Source organism: Xyrauchen texanus, chromosome 41 (assembly GCF_025860055.1).
Source record: "Xyrauchen texanus isolate HMW12.3.18 chromosome 41, RBS_HiC_50CHRs, whole genome shotgun sequence".
Classification (NCBI taxonomy): Eukaryota; Metazoa; Chordata; class Actinopteri; order Cypriniformes; family Catostomidae; genus Xyrauchen; species Xyrauchen texanus.
Genome location: NC_068316.1, coordinates 35452305 through 35466744, shown reverse-complemented (window position 1 = coordinate 35466744; position 14440 = coordinate 35452305). Strand labels below are relative to the sequence as shown.

The window sequence follows — 14440 nt, the reverse complement described above, 5'->3', positions numbered from 1 at the left end:
TATCCGGGCAAAGCTCGAGGGGTCCGATTTACATGGCCAAAAGGACGCACGTAGGGGGCGACTGTAAGCTGGGGTGCGCCTCATCACTGAGACCCCCAGAGTCCCAAGGTACCACTATCTGCCCACTAACCACTTATAATGCCCAATGACCACCCTGAGGGGGCAGGGCTGTCCACAGACACACTATCATCCCCCTGACCAACTATTTTGCCCAAATTGACCAGTGAGACCCCCTGACCACCCTGGGGGGGCGGGGCTGTCCACGGACCCGCTATCTTCCCCCTGACCCACTATTTTGCCCAAATTGACCAGGGAGACCCCCTGATAACCCTGGGGGGGCGTGGCTGTCCACGGATCCATTATCATCCCCCTGACCCACTATTTTTCCAAAAGTGACCAATGAGACCCCCTGACCACCCAGGGGGGCGGGGCTGTCCACGGACCCATTATCATCCCCCTGACCCACTATTTTTCCAAAAGTGACCAATGAGACCCCCAGACCACCCAGGGGGGCGGGGCTGTCCACAGACCCATTATCATCCCTCTGACCCACTATTTTTCCAAAAGTGACCAATGAGACCCCCAGACCATCCAGGGGGGGGGCGGGGCGGGGCTGTCCACGGACCCATTATCATCCCCCTGACCAACTGTTTTTCCCAAATAGGTTTTTACGCTCTGGGAATTCACAGGCCACATGTTTGGTGGCCGTGGTGCCCGCCCACACCCTCAAAAAGACATATTTTGAAGGTGAAAAAAGTTATCACAGGATGAGTCTGCCCTCTTAATATGTGATAGAGGGGCACCAGATGTGCAACCAAGTGAAATTTCGGCTCCGTTGCAGCTCAGGGAGCAAAGTTAGAGCACATTCCACGTACAATTTGTACCGTGTATTTTCACAGCGGGTCCGTGTACACAACAGTATCTCCTCAAGGCCCCCGAGTCAGGTCCTAAATTTTGGAGGCCCTGGGGGCTTGCTAAGTATTAAAGCCTCTGATGAATGTACTGTTGCACACAAGCCTAAAATGCAGCCTGTCTCATTGATTCCTTTGACAGGCAGAGAGATCTGTTGAAAATAATGAAAAATTTGGGGTCCGTTGGAGCTCAGGGTGCAAAGTTAGAGCACCTCCCACTTACCACTTGTACCATTCATTTTCACAGCGGGACCGTGGACACGACTCTGAAAGCTCCAAACAACTCCAAATTTAAATCTGTAGCTTCTCAATGGCCCCCTAGTCAGTGTGCAAAGTTTCAAGTCCCAATGACTTCGTTAAGTGCTTAATTGGCTGACTAATGAATGTAATGTGACAATAATTTTTCTATAATATTTTTCTTGATTTTTTTCAAAGTACTTCCTTAACACTGAGGGACACACCTTTTTAATATTTTGTTCCCCTTCTGTCGCTCTCTCCACGTTGTGTCAGAGAAGCGACACTAGGGGTCTCTCTTGAGTGCCGATATTCACCTCTGGACTATGAAAAAAGGCCAATGAGAGTTGGCAACCAGTATTTGCATGTCCCGCCCCCGGACATACGGGTATTTAAGCGGCGCAAATACGGGAGTTCATTCAGAAAATTTCTTTGGAGCCGATGGTCATGTCTGCAACTGCTGCGTGTACACACCGAGTTCCTGTTATCCCTCTGCTGCATGCTGTTGGATTCTACAGCGCACAACAGCAGCTTTCTCCTGTTTGCACGGCTGTGCATTCCTGCGCATTGACAGTGCAGATTTAACAACTCTCACAAGTTTTTTCCCTAAAAGAGTGATTTTATTTAAAAGAGTAATTTCCTCTAAAAGAGCAAAACACAGCGGCGTTGAACGTCCTTTTAAGGACGCATCTTTATAAAGATGGCCTTCCGCCCCTGTGTTGTTTCTGGATGCGGTAGAGTGCTCTCCGCTTCCGACGGCCACAGGCGCTGTCTCGTGTGTCTGGGTAGCGATCACACCGAGGCTGCATTTGTGGATGGTTCATGTTCTCACTGCGAGAACATGACCATGACAACGTTGCGGTCGCGGCTTGCTTACAACCGTGAGCAAGCCACTCCAGCCGCCTCCCGTGTCGCTCCTTCTTCCCACGGGATTGAGGACGATGCGGCTGGCGGTGGAGGTGATTTGGGGATGGCAGCGGGTGCAGCTCCGCCGAGTACGCCCCCTCGGACCACCCGCACCCCGACACGCTCGTTGATTCCTGTCCGTGCTCGAGGCAGTGGTGACTCGCCTCACAGCCAGTCTGCTGACCCTCTTGCGATGGAAGCAGATGAGCTCGCCGCGGCATCGGAGGGTGTGTTATCTGCTGCTGAGGACTCCCCTGGGCTCACGCTTCGGGCCTGCACGCCCAGGCTGTGGCTTATGCACAGATGACTGACATGCTTTCCCGGGCAGCCAACAGCGTGGGCTTGGATTGGAACCCTCCATCCTCCCCACAACCATCACGGCTGGACGACTGGTTCCTGGGGTCTGGGCGCCGCTCACAGCCTCGCCCCCCCCCCGGTCCCGTTTTTCCCGGAAGTGCATGACGAGCTGACGTCTTCGTGGAGAGCACCCCTCTCCACTCGTCACATCGCCACAGGCTCGTCCGCCCTCGCCACCCTCGACGGCGGAGCACGCCATGGGTACGAGGCGATTCCCCAGGTCGCCCCGTACTCCCTTCCCAGACCTGTAGAGCAACCTCCTCGCTGACAGCGAAGGCCTACAGCGCCACCGGACGCGCCGCTTCCGCCCTGCATGCCATGGCTCTCCTGCAGGTCCACCAAGCCAAGGCACTACGCGACATGCACAGGGGTGGCCCTGATCCCGACACGCTGCAGGAACTGCACTCAGCAACCGACCTCGCCATGAGAGCGACGAAGGTCACAGCGCAAGCGCTCGGGCAGGCGATGGCCACACTAGTGGTCCAGGAACATCAACTGTGGCTGAACATGGTCGAGATGCGTGAAGCCGACAAGACTCGCTTCCTCAACACCCCTGTCTCCCAGTTCGGCCTCTTCGGCGACACCGTCGAGGACTTTGCCCAGCAGTTCTCCATGGTGAAGAAGCAGACGGAGGCCATTTCTCACATCATGCCTCGCCGCAAGCCTGCCGCCACGGCCCATGCCCCGTCTGCTTGCTGAGGGCGTCCTCCCGTGGCCAGAAGGCAAGCCCCTGCTCCACCTCAACCCGGGCCCAGCTCTCAGCCCCAGCGTCGAGCAAACTGCGGGAAGCGCACGCCCCCTGTCTCACGGACCCCCTCGAGGACCCGGAAGGCTCCCAGGCGCTCCTGAGACAACGCACCCAGAGCCCAAGACGTTAGCTCCGGAGGTGGTAAGACCGCTCCGTCCCCCGGTGGAGGGCTGGGAGGAGAATCCTTTGTTTTTTTAATTTGCCGCACCCCCTAACACGGGCTGCGGTACCCAAATTCTCAATAAAAGAGCTATTTCCTTTGTCTCTGGGGCACATGGCCCGCAAATGCCGTTCTCACGGCACTCTGCTTTCAGGCCTCAACAGTCCCGGCTCCATGGACGCGGTGTCCCCGCCTTCAGCGCCACGACTGTTCCCCGGCCGGCCGGTTCAGACGAGTCCAGAGGACGCCAACATCAGACCTCCTCCTCAGTCACGAACCTGCCCCTGCTGGGTGCGTGGAGCAAGGTAAGTGCTTTGAGTTTATTCTCAGCACCAGAGCTTCGGGACGCCACGTTGCCTCCCGACATCGCTTTACCTGTTCCGCACCGCTGCGAAGCCCCGCCGGGTACATCCAAAAAACCCGTCCCCTTGGTGCCCCTAGCACGGAGTTTAGAGGCGTGGCTTTCACTGCCCAACCCGTCACGCTGGCTGCACCGGACCATTCGACTCGGTTACGCAATTCAGTTTGCCAGCTCTCCGTCCCCCTTTGTGGGCGTACATTTTTCCGCAGTACACGGCCAACATGCCCACTCCCTGTGCGAAGAAATCGACTCCCTTCTATTAAAGGATGCGATAGAGCCTGTCCCTCCAACCGAAACGAAGAAGGGTTTCTATAGCCCTTACTTCGTTGTACCCAAGAAAGGCGGCGGCTTACGACCGATCTTGGACCTGCGAGTTTTCAATCGGACCTTGTCCAAACTCTCGTTCAAAATGCTCACCCAGAAACAAATTCTATCTGGCGTCCGGCATCTAGATTGGTTCGCAGCGGTAGACCTGAAGGACACGTACTTCCACGTCTCAATTCGCCCTCGACATCGCCCCTTCCTAAGGTTCGCGTTCGACAGCCAGGCGTATCAGTACAAAGTCCTCCCCTTCGGCCTGTCTCTGTCCCCTCGCATCTTCACGAAAGTCACAGAGGCAGCTCTTGCCCTGCTCCGAGAAGCCGGCATATGCATACTCAATTACCTCGACGACTGGCTCATACTGGCCCACTCCCGCGAGTTACTATGCACACACAGAGACCAGGTGCTCAGCCACCTCAGCCGTTTGGGGTTTCAGGTCAACTGGGAAAAGAGCAAGCTCTCCCCGGTCCAGAGCATCTCTTTTCTCGGTCTGGAGTTAGACTCAGTCCCAATGACAGCACGTCTCTCCAACGAGCGTGCTCAGTCAGTGCTGAAATGCCTCGCTTCCTTCAAGCCAGGCGCCATGGTCCCGCTAAAATGTTTCCAACAGCTCCTGGGGCATATGGCATCCTCCGCGGTGGCCGCGCCGCTGGGGTTGATGCATATGAGACCACTTCAGCACTGGCTCCGGACTCGAGTCCCGAGACGAGTATGGTGCCGCGGCATGCACAACATAAATGTTACCTCTGCCTGCCGCCAAACCTTCAAACCCTGGACAGACCTCTGCTTCCTAAGGGCAGGAGTACCCTTGCAGAAGGTGTCCTGATGCGTTCTGGTCACAACCGACGCCTCCAAATTGGGTTGGGGCACCGTATGCAACGGGCGCGCAGCCGAAGGCCGGTGGAACCGAGGCCCGCTGCGCTGGCACATCAACTGCCTAGAGCTGCTGGCTGTTTTTCTGGCCCTAAAGAAGTTTCTCCCATTAATTCGGAACAAACACGTCCTAGTCAGGACAGACAGCACCACGGTCGTAGCCTACATAAACCGCCAAGGCGGAGTACGCTCCCTCCACATGTCACAGCTCGCCCGTCGTCTCCTCCTTTGGAGTCAGCAGCGACTCAAGTCACTGCGCGCCACTCACATCCCCGGCAACCTCAATGTGATAGTGGATGCGCTGTCAAGACAAAGCTTGCCTGGCGGAGAGTGGAGGCTTCACCCCCAGTCGGTCCAGCTGATTTGGGACCGGTTCGGCAAGGCTCAGGTAGACCTGTTTGCCTCCCAAGAAACCTCCCACTGCCCGCTCTGGTATGCCCAGACAGAGGCTCCCCTCGGGGCAGACGCGTTGGCACACAGCTGGCCTGCGGGGCTGCACAAGTACGCATTCCCCCCAGTGAGCCTTCTTGCACAGGTGCTATGCAAGGTCAGGGAGGACGAGGAGCAAGTCATTCTGGTAGCCCCTTACTGGCCTACCCGGACTTGGTTTTTGGACCTCACGCTCCTCACGACAGCCCCTCCCTGGCGAATTCCCCTGAGGAAGGATCTTCTTTCTCAGGGACGGGGCACGCTCTGGCACCCGCACCCAGACCTCTGGAACCTCCACGTCTGGCCCTTGGACGGGATGCAGAAGATCTAGCCGGCCTACCACCGACCGTCATAGATACAATCAATCAAGCCAGAGCCCCCTCTACTAGGCATCTCTACGCTCTAAAGTGGCGTCTGTTCATGGACTGGTGTTCTTCCCGAGCCGAAGACCCGCAGAAGTGTGCAGTTAGGTCAGTGCTCGTGTTTCTTCAGGAGAGGCTGGAGAGGAGGCTGTCCCCCTCCACCCTCAAGGTGTATGTCGCCGCTTATCGCTGCCCACCACGACTACGGTAGACGGCAAGTCTCTTGGTAAGCACGACTTAATCGTCAGGTTCCTAAAAGGTGCCCGGAGGATAACTCCCTCCCGGCCTAACCTGTTCCCCTCCTGGGATCTCTCGGTCGTCCATACGGGACTCCAGAGACCCCCCTTTGAGCCGCTTGACTCAGCTGGACTCAAGGCCCTCTCTCTCAAGACTGCCCTGCTGATCGCGCTCGCTTCCATCAAGAGGGTCGGGGACCTGCATGCATTCTCTGTTAGCGACGCTTGCCTGGAGTTCGGTCCGGCAGATACTTTTGTGATCCTAAGACCGCATCCAGGCTATGTGCCCAAGGTTCCTACCACGCCCTTCAGGGATCAGGTGGTGAACCTGCAAGCGCTGCCCCGGGAGGAGGCAGACCCAGCACTTTCACTGCTGTGTCCAGCACGTGCTTTACGTATTTATCTGGACCGCACACAGAGCACCAGACGCTCTGAGCAGCTCTTCGTCTGCTTTGGGGGACAGCAGAAAGGGAAAGCTGTCTCCAAGCAGAGACTCGCCCACTGGGTTGTCGACGCCATTTCCCTGGCTTATCACACCCAGGCCATGCCCCCCCCCCTTGTGGGTCCGAGCTCACACCACCAGGAGTGTTGCGTCCTCATGGGCACTGGCTAGGGGCACTGCCCTAGCAGACATTTGTAGAGCAGCGGGCTGGGCAACACCTAACACTTTTGCGAGATTCTACAATCTCCGAGTTGAGTCAGTATCGTCCCTTGTTTTCTCAGGTACTGAGCCCGTAGAACTCAGTGGCACGCCCACGATCTGACCGGGTGAATCGCTTGCACCTAGCGCCCTTCCCCCTAACCAGGGGAAACAGTGCGCCTTCATTCCCAGTAGATCTCAGGTTTGGGACACTGGTCGATTCCGCCCTAGCCCTCGTGGGTCGCAGTTCAGCAGAGGAACTCGCTGACCCAAGCCACTGCGGGTACCGCAAGCTACCCTGTACTGGTATAGGTGCTCCACAGTTAAGGCCTCCTTCGGACTCCCCCTGTGTGTAACACCATGGTTCTGTCCCCTCTGGCGAGCTGACACCCGTGTTTCCCTTAGGCAGTCATGGCTGCCTCAGTTACCGTGCTGTATGTTCCCCCCTCTATGAGGCTGGATCCACCACCACACCGACTTTTCCACATAGGCCCTGAGCAGGCCTCTGATGGTTTTGCCACTTAAACTTGCCTCCCCTCTCGGGTAGGCGTGGCCTCCGCAGGGTCTTCTCCGCCCTGAATAAGGGCTAAGACCCCCTTCCCTCAATGCGTGTAAGGGCCCCGGCCTTAGTTGCTCTATGCGAGAAACATAGAGAGAAAAGAGGCCCGGCCAGGCTTGGCCCGTTCCCAGGTTGGCGGCCAGCACCTTGTTCCCCTCCAGGGTAACGATAAGGAATCCTGATGGCTTAAATGGGGCATTGGGGAAGGGTACGTGCAGCCTGATACAGTTGGTCGTCCTGCACGTAAGAATACCTGATCGCTCCTGTATCAGCAGTTCACGTACATGGCTCAGCGCATGGCACTTTTATAAGTGGACCCCTTGTGTCGCTTCTCTGACACAACGTGGAGAGAGCGACAGAAGGGGAACGTCTAGGTTACGTATGTAACCTCCGTTCCCTGATGGAGGGAACGAGACGTTGTGTTTCCCCTGCCACATCGCTGAGCCGAGCCACTGTTGTGGCCGGACCATTTCCGGCTCCTCAGAAAAATCCTGAATGAACTCTGAATTTGCGCCGCTTAAATACCCGTATGTCCGGGAGCGGGACATGCAAATACTGGTTGCCAACTCTCATTGGCCTTTTTTCATAGTCCAGAGGTGAATATCGGTGCTCAACAGAGACCCCTAGTGTCGCTTCTCTGACACAACGTCTCGTTCCCTCCATCAGGGAACGGAGGTTACATACGTAACCTAGACGTTTCTGAGGGCCCAACAATGAAGCATTTGAAGCCCCCAGGTCTTAGCACCAAACTAAACCCCGTCCACGAAACCGCTGTAGAATTGCATTGTTTCAATGGGCAAGTGGGATTTCTTGTAAAAAGAGGTCAAAAGGTCGCAGGACCTTGAAATTTGGGATTCTGGAACCCCAGGGGCCCCCAAATCAGTGCCTAAAATTTGGAAGCTCTAGACATTTTCTGAATGCACTCTTTCAGCTCTATACCTTAAATTAACACCCAAATTACTTTCCAGATTACCAGAGGCTCTTTCTGGCTTTGAGAGCAAGAGGCCTGTGAGGTTGATTCTCGCATTAAAACAAAAAAAGTGTTTTCAATCTAGAGACTTGAGCTTTTAATAAGACACACTAGGGGCCCCGGACTACCAGCACGTGAAGTTTGGGGCCCAGAGGAGCTTTCTAGAAAAAGTCCCACTGCAATTTATTTCATTCAATTTCTACAACGGGTCGATGGACGGGGCTCTGAAATGTCCAAACGACTCAGAAACGACATATGCGTGTCGACAGGGTGTTCTTAGACAGCGTGGAGATTTTCGAGACATTCAACCTTTTTTTCTATTAATTTGGCCCATTTAGGGATGTTGTCCACGAAACTGTTGTGAAAAATGCATTGGTTCAAAGGGCAAGTGTTACGTTTGGCTATCAGGGGTCAAAAGGTAGCAGGCTCTTGAAACTCCAGAAACTAGAGCAAAAGGGCCCCACAAATCAGGAACCAAAGTTTGGGTCTCTAGAACCTTCCTGAGCGTATATCCAAACCCTAACCCTAGTTGTCTCTCATCATTCAAGAGGCTCTGTCAAGCTTTAAGTGCAAAAGGCCTTTGACCGGGTTGGCGGACGGAGCTCCGAAAGGTCTGAACGACTCGAAATTGACATATGTGCATAGTTGGGGTGTCCTTAGACAGCGCGCAAAGTTTCGAGTCCCAACGACGTCGTTAAGTGCATAATTGGCTGACTTGTACACGAAAAGTAATTTTTCTGGAATATTTTTCTTGATATTTTTTAAAGTACCGAGGAACACAGCCTTTTGATAGGTCATTTCTGAGGGCCCTACGATGAAGTGTTCAAAGCCCCCAGGTCGTAGCCCCGTACACGAAACCGCTGGGAATTACATTGCTCAATGGGCAAGTGGGACGTCTAGAAAAGGGGGTTCCCAAGGTCACAGGGCCTCGAAATTTCAGATATTCGATCGTCAGGGGCCCCCGAGTCAGATCCTAGAGTTTGGAGGCCCTGGGGTTTTTTTTGTAGTTTTTTTAGGCGAAATTTTATAAGATTTTATACAAATTTATGAAATTTATACAATAGAAATAGGAGGCTTGGAGAAGAACAGAAATACAGGTTTCAGCTTTCTAAGTCTTTCTAGAGCTGAGATGTGGACATCCCCCCAGATAGCAAAAAATGTCCGCACGGCTTCTTTTTGCCGCTGTCCCCAAGCTGTCGGCTATAGGTGCGTCCCACTGGCGGTGATCCAGCATTTGCCGCCGAATTCGTCACGCCCATTTCTTGCGAGATGCCACCGGCGGTCAGACGGCGGGCCGCCCGCGTCATTTCTCTGGCGGTTGCCTCGCGGCAATTCGACCGCGGCCGGCCGGCGGCAATCGACCGCGGCCGGCCGGCGGCAAGCCGCTTTGAAATACAGTCACAGCTTGACTCTCAAAATCGACCAGCCATTTGGCTATTATTATTTTTTGCTCCAAAGCCATTAGGGTTTATAACAGATTCTTGACTCTTGATTCCATGATAAGGTAAGGTTTAGGAAATGACATTTAAATTACTTTGAAACTCTGAAGCAATTATACAGTAATATATGTAAAATATATTGAATTATTTATGCACTTAGGTGAAAATTGTTTATATTTCTTTGATTGATGCACATTGAGACATGCACCAATAAACCAAGAATAATTCCTTTTGTAAAACTTACTTGGCAATAAATATCTTTCTGATTCTGATTAGGTTTAAAAATAGATATTTAATACAGGGTATGAAAAATTTAGCAGAATAAATTGATGAAGTTAGACTTTTCACCAATGCCTGACTATCAGTGAACAGTGAAAGACATCTGTCCCCGTTTTGACGTGAAGGATAAACTCAATGAAAAAGCTTTCTCCCTGGTTTCACAGTTACGCAGAAATTTCGTTTGTCTGTAATTTGTTTCCAACCTCGATTTTTTTTGTTGTTATTTTACCTTTTACAGGTAAGGGATTCATTTGCAATTACGACCTGTACTAATGTTTAAGAAAGTGTGAAAGTCCCTGTAAAGGCAATAAAAATTAAATAATCCAAACACACTATACATGGTAAAAATTTATTGCTAAAACACATTACACTGTGGACTGTGAAGTACTGAATTGTGTAGTTAAACCGTTAAACAGTTTTGCACCAGTGCTGTGTTCAGGATTCTTTTGGGCGGGGCTAAAACGGTGGCTCGATGACGCACTGGACCCACCGAGGCAGGCCCCTCCCGTAACAATATGACTAGAGCACATTCGGTTCAGTTTGCCATTCAATCACGAGTTACAGTCAGACTCAGTACTAGTTTCAACAGCCTACAGTTAGCAAAGTCATCGACTACCATCGTTTAAGTAAGTACATGTTTCCTTTTTGTGTAACGCAATATTATGTTTACATTGTTTTTAAAATATCTAAGTTAGTCACCATTGTTCTTGCAGTATGCTGCTAGTCCAGTAGCTAGAGTGGCTAGAAAGTGTTAGCTAACACGTGCTGTTTTGCCCTCCTTACAGTACACACTGAGGTTAAGCAATGTTGCTAGTAACATTACATGTAGAAATGTTATTAACTACATACAGTAGTTAGCCAAAGCTTTACATCTAGAAAGACTAAGTATAACTTGTGTGTTTTTTTTCTAACAAAACAATTATGTATATAGGTTGTGTAAATGATTATATTTGTCGAACAAGAATGCTGCTAGTTCAGTTCACAATGTAGCTATAGTGGTTAGAAAGTGTTAGCTAACACGTGCGGTGTTGCTTTCCTACAGTACACACTGAGGTTAAGCAATGTTGCTAGTAACATTACATGTAGCAAATAACATTTCAACATACAGTAGTTAGCCAAAGCTTTACATCTAGAAAGATTAAGTATCGCTTGTGTTTTTTTTAACAAAACAATGAGGTATATAGGTTGTGTAAATTATAATGATGTTTGTCCGAAGAATTAGGCTGCTAGTTCAGTTCACAATGTAGCTAGAGTGGCTAGAAAGTGTTAGCTAACACGTGCTGTGTTGCTTTCCTTAACAGTACACACTGAGGTTAAGCGATATTACTAGTAACATTACAATGTTATTTGCTACATACAGTAGTTAGCCAAAGATTAAGTATAGCTTGTGCTTTTTTCTAACAAAACAATGATGTATATAGGTTTTGTAAATGATTATGTTTGTCCGAACAATTAGGCTGCTAGTTCAGGTCACAATGTAGCTAAAGAGTGGCTAGAAAGTGTTAGCTAACACATGCTGTGTTGCTTTCCTTACAGTACACACTGAGGTTAAGCGATATTACTAGTAACATTACATGTAGAAATGTTATTTGCTACATACAGTAGTTAGCCAAAGCTTTACATCTAGAAAGATTAAGTATAGCTTGTGCTTTTTTCAAACAAAACAATGATGTATATAGGTTTTGTAAATTATTATGTTTGTCCGAACAAGTATGCTGCTAGTTCAGTTCATAACGTAGATACAGTGGCTAGAAAGTGTTAGCTAACACGTGCTGTGTTGCTTCTGTACTTCTAGGATTTAAGGGGATTATGATGAGTTCTATTTCTCTGAACTGTTGTACTTTTTATGTTTGAGGACAATGCTGTGTTCACTTGAAACACTACACTGAATGAATAAATTGTATGTTTAACATTTTCACTGTTCCATATATGGCTGTTCAGTTTTCTCCCCACTGCATAGCTATATTCCTAAAACGTTAACAATGTGGTTTTGTTAACATTTTCTTGCAGATACGTTGACCAGAGCATAACCTGTCATCTTCACCCAAGAGACCTACTGTTGGACAATTCTTTTTGCTTTAAAGGTAAATGCATCATTAGTCACAATGTCTAGTTACTGGGCCAAAAGGAGAAGAATATTGAAAGGAGTTGAGAGGGACAAACAGGAAATTGAAGCTGCAAACAATGCTCTACTTGCTGTTATTCCCGACTTTGACCAAGTAAATCCTCCTGTTAATGAACATCAACATGGAATGGCTACAATAAGCCATGGACAAACTGTAATCCCTGAAGCACAGGAAATAACTGATGATGAGGTATATGGACCTTCTGAAATGTTTTCCTCAAGCACGGAAGATAGTGAAGAGGAAGGGGATTGCCTAAGGACACAATTGGCAGGGTGGGCTATTGACAACATGATCCCCCATGTGGCACTTGGTAAGCTTTTAACCATTTTGTCCAAGGATCATCCAACCCTTCCTAAAGACCCAAGAACCCTTCTGAAAACAGTGACTTGTGTTAAAACAACCGAACTCTCAGGTGGTGTATACCATCACTCTGGAATTGAAAGTGGGATACTATCGCAGTTGTTAGTGTCTCCCGAATTGCAGAAGTTGACGTCAGTTTCAATGCAAGTTAATGTTGATGGACTTCCACTTTTCAAAGCTCAAATGCCCAGTTCTGGCCAGTTCTTGGTTTAATTGAGCAATACGTGGGTAATGTCCAGCAAAACAAACTTCCGTTTGTCATTGGTCTCTATTATGGGAAGAAGAAGCCAAGCAGCCTTCACTTTTTGAATCCTTTTGTAGGAGAGGCACAGCGACTTGAAACGGAAGGAGTTCTGTTTGAAGGAGATCACTTCCTTTCAAAATATCAACGTTCATCTGTGACGCCCCTGCTCGTGCACTTGTTAGAAATGTCAAAGGTCACAGTGGATATTATGGGTGTGACAAGTGTGTTCAAAAGGGGTCCACTACGAGAACAGGATGACCTTTCCACAAACAGATGCTACTCTGAGATTAGACAATGCAGTCCATGATGAACTTTCTGATGACAGTCATCAGTGTGGAGAAACGCCACTGGCATTGTTGTCTGTTGGTTTGGTCACCCAGTTCCCACTGGATTATATGCATCTGGTATGCCTTGGAGTGACAAGAAAGTTGTTGCATCTTTGGCTAAAGGACGGCGGCTGACAAGATTTTCGCCCAGCATGGTAAAAGAGCTCTCCAGAGTACTCCTGACCTTCACACCTCATGTTCCGTCGCGAGTTCAACAGGAAGCAACGATCCATGGAAGATGTTGATCGTTGGAAAGCTACAGAATTCAGGCAGTTCCTCTTGTACACTGGACCAGTCAGCTTAAAAGGCCTTGTACCAACTCAAGTGTACAACAACTTCATGCTGCTTTCAGTTGGCATCACCATCCTACTGAATGTATCCCTGTGTGCTGACCTCGCAGACTATGCACACGGAATATTGGTTCTCTTTGTTGATCACTGCAGCAAGCTTTATGGAAAGGAACATGTGACATACAACATGCATGGATTGGTGCACCTCTGGCAAGATGCAAAAAAGTATGGTGTTCTTGATAACATCTCATGCTTCCCATTTGAAAACTTCCTTGGACGCCTGAAGAAACTGTTGCGCAAACCTACACAACAACTGGAGCAGGTTGTTCGCCGATTGTCGGAGAGAAGTCAGCACAGAAGAACAAACATCTCCAAAACAAGGCCCTTGAGGGAGCACAACCATGGACCACTCCTCAATGGTCTTTCTGTGAAAAAGCAGTATGAGGAGTATTACTTTCAAGACTTTGTTGTGAAGCGTTCAGAGGGAAACAACTGTGTCCTGTTGGAAAATAAGGACATAGTTGTTATAGAGAATGTAGTCGTTGATGAAATGGACAACACTTTGGTCATCTACAAGAGGTTCGGAACATGGTCGATTTATTTACTTACCCTGTGGAATCTTCCAAGCTGGGCATTTTTCATTTATCTGGCCTATCAGATACACTCCGCTTTTCCCATATAGCAAATGTTCAGAAGAAATATTATCTTCTTCCTTGCCCGGATGGAAAGGCTGGTTTTCCGTTGATCCACTTGTAAAAATGACACTTGTTTTTTTTGTTTGTTTTTTTGAAGGGGTGAGCATTTTGAATGTTATTGGTTTTTTTTTCTTCTGAAAATTAATCAAAATGTATACTTTATGCTATCTTTCTTCTATTTTAGATGCTGTTTGCCATTGTTCAATTTATCAACGAGGATGATCTGCCATTTGCAGTGGTTCCGCAAGTGTGGCTCAGCAATGACATGTGCTATTGGCCCCCATTTGACCTCCGAAAAAAGACAAGGGAAACAATTTAGCCATCCGCTGTACGTCTCCACACAGCACCTGGGAGAAACATCATTTTAAGTTTATGAAGGGAGCAGGTAAATGGGTCTGACTTGTGCATTTGATATTCCTGCATTTCATCTGTGTAATTTCTTTGTCTGTTTATGGTGGATAACTGAATTTCATTCATTATTCCCTGCTCTAGAATCTTGGCAAGAGGCAATGAGATATTTGGTGCGCTTCCAAACAGGTTCCAGCGTTGAAACGACGGATGATGACAAGAAGGGAAAGCGAAAGAGAAGCTTAACTTCCAAGTACAGACCCCAG

The 14440-nt window shown here is 49.5% G+C and overlaps 1 protein-coding gene and 1 long non-coding RNA gene across 5 annotated transcripts in view; one reads left to right on the top strand and one right to left on the bottom strand.

Annotated features, from left to right (window-relative positions):
* Positions 1–14440, bottom strand: part of cdh19 (cadherin 19, type 2) — a 238028-nt gene that overhangs the window by 183558 nt on the left and 40030 nt on the right. The gene's annotated exons all lie outside the window — the stretch shown is intronic.
* Positions 10096–14122, top strand: LOC127634168 (uncharacterized). The gene is made up of 3 exons (XR_007969330.1): positions 10096–10411; positions 11796–11869; positions 14011–14122. It is a non-coding gene; the product is annotated as an uncharacterized LOC127634168 (long non-coding RNA).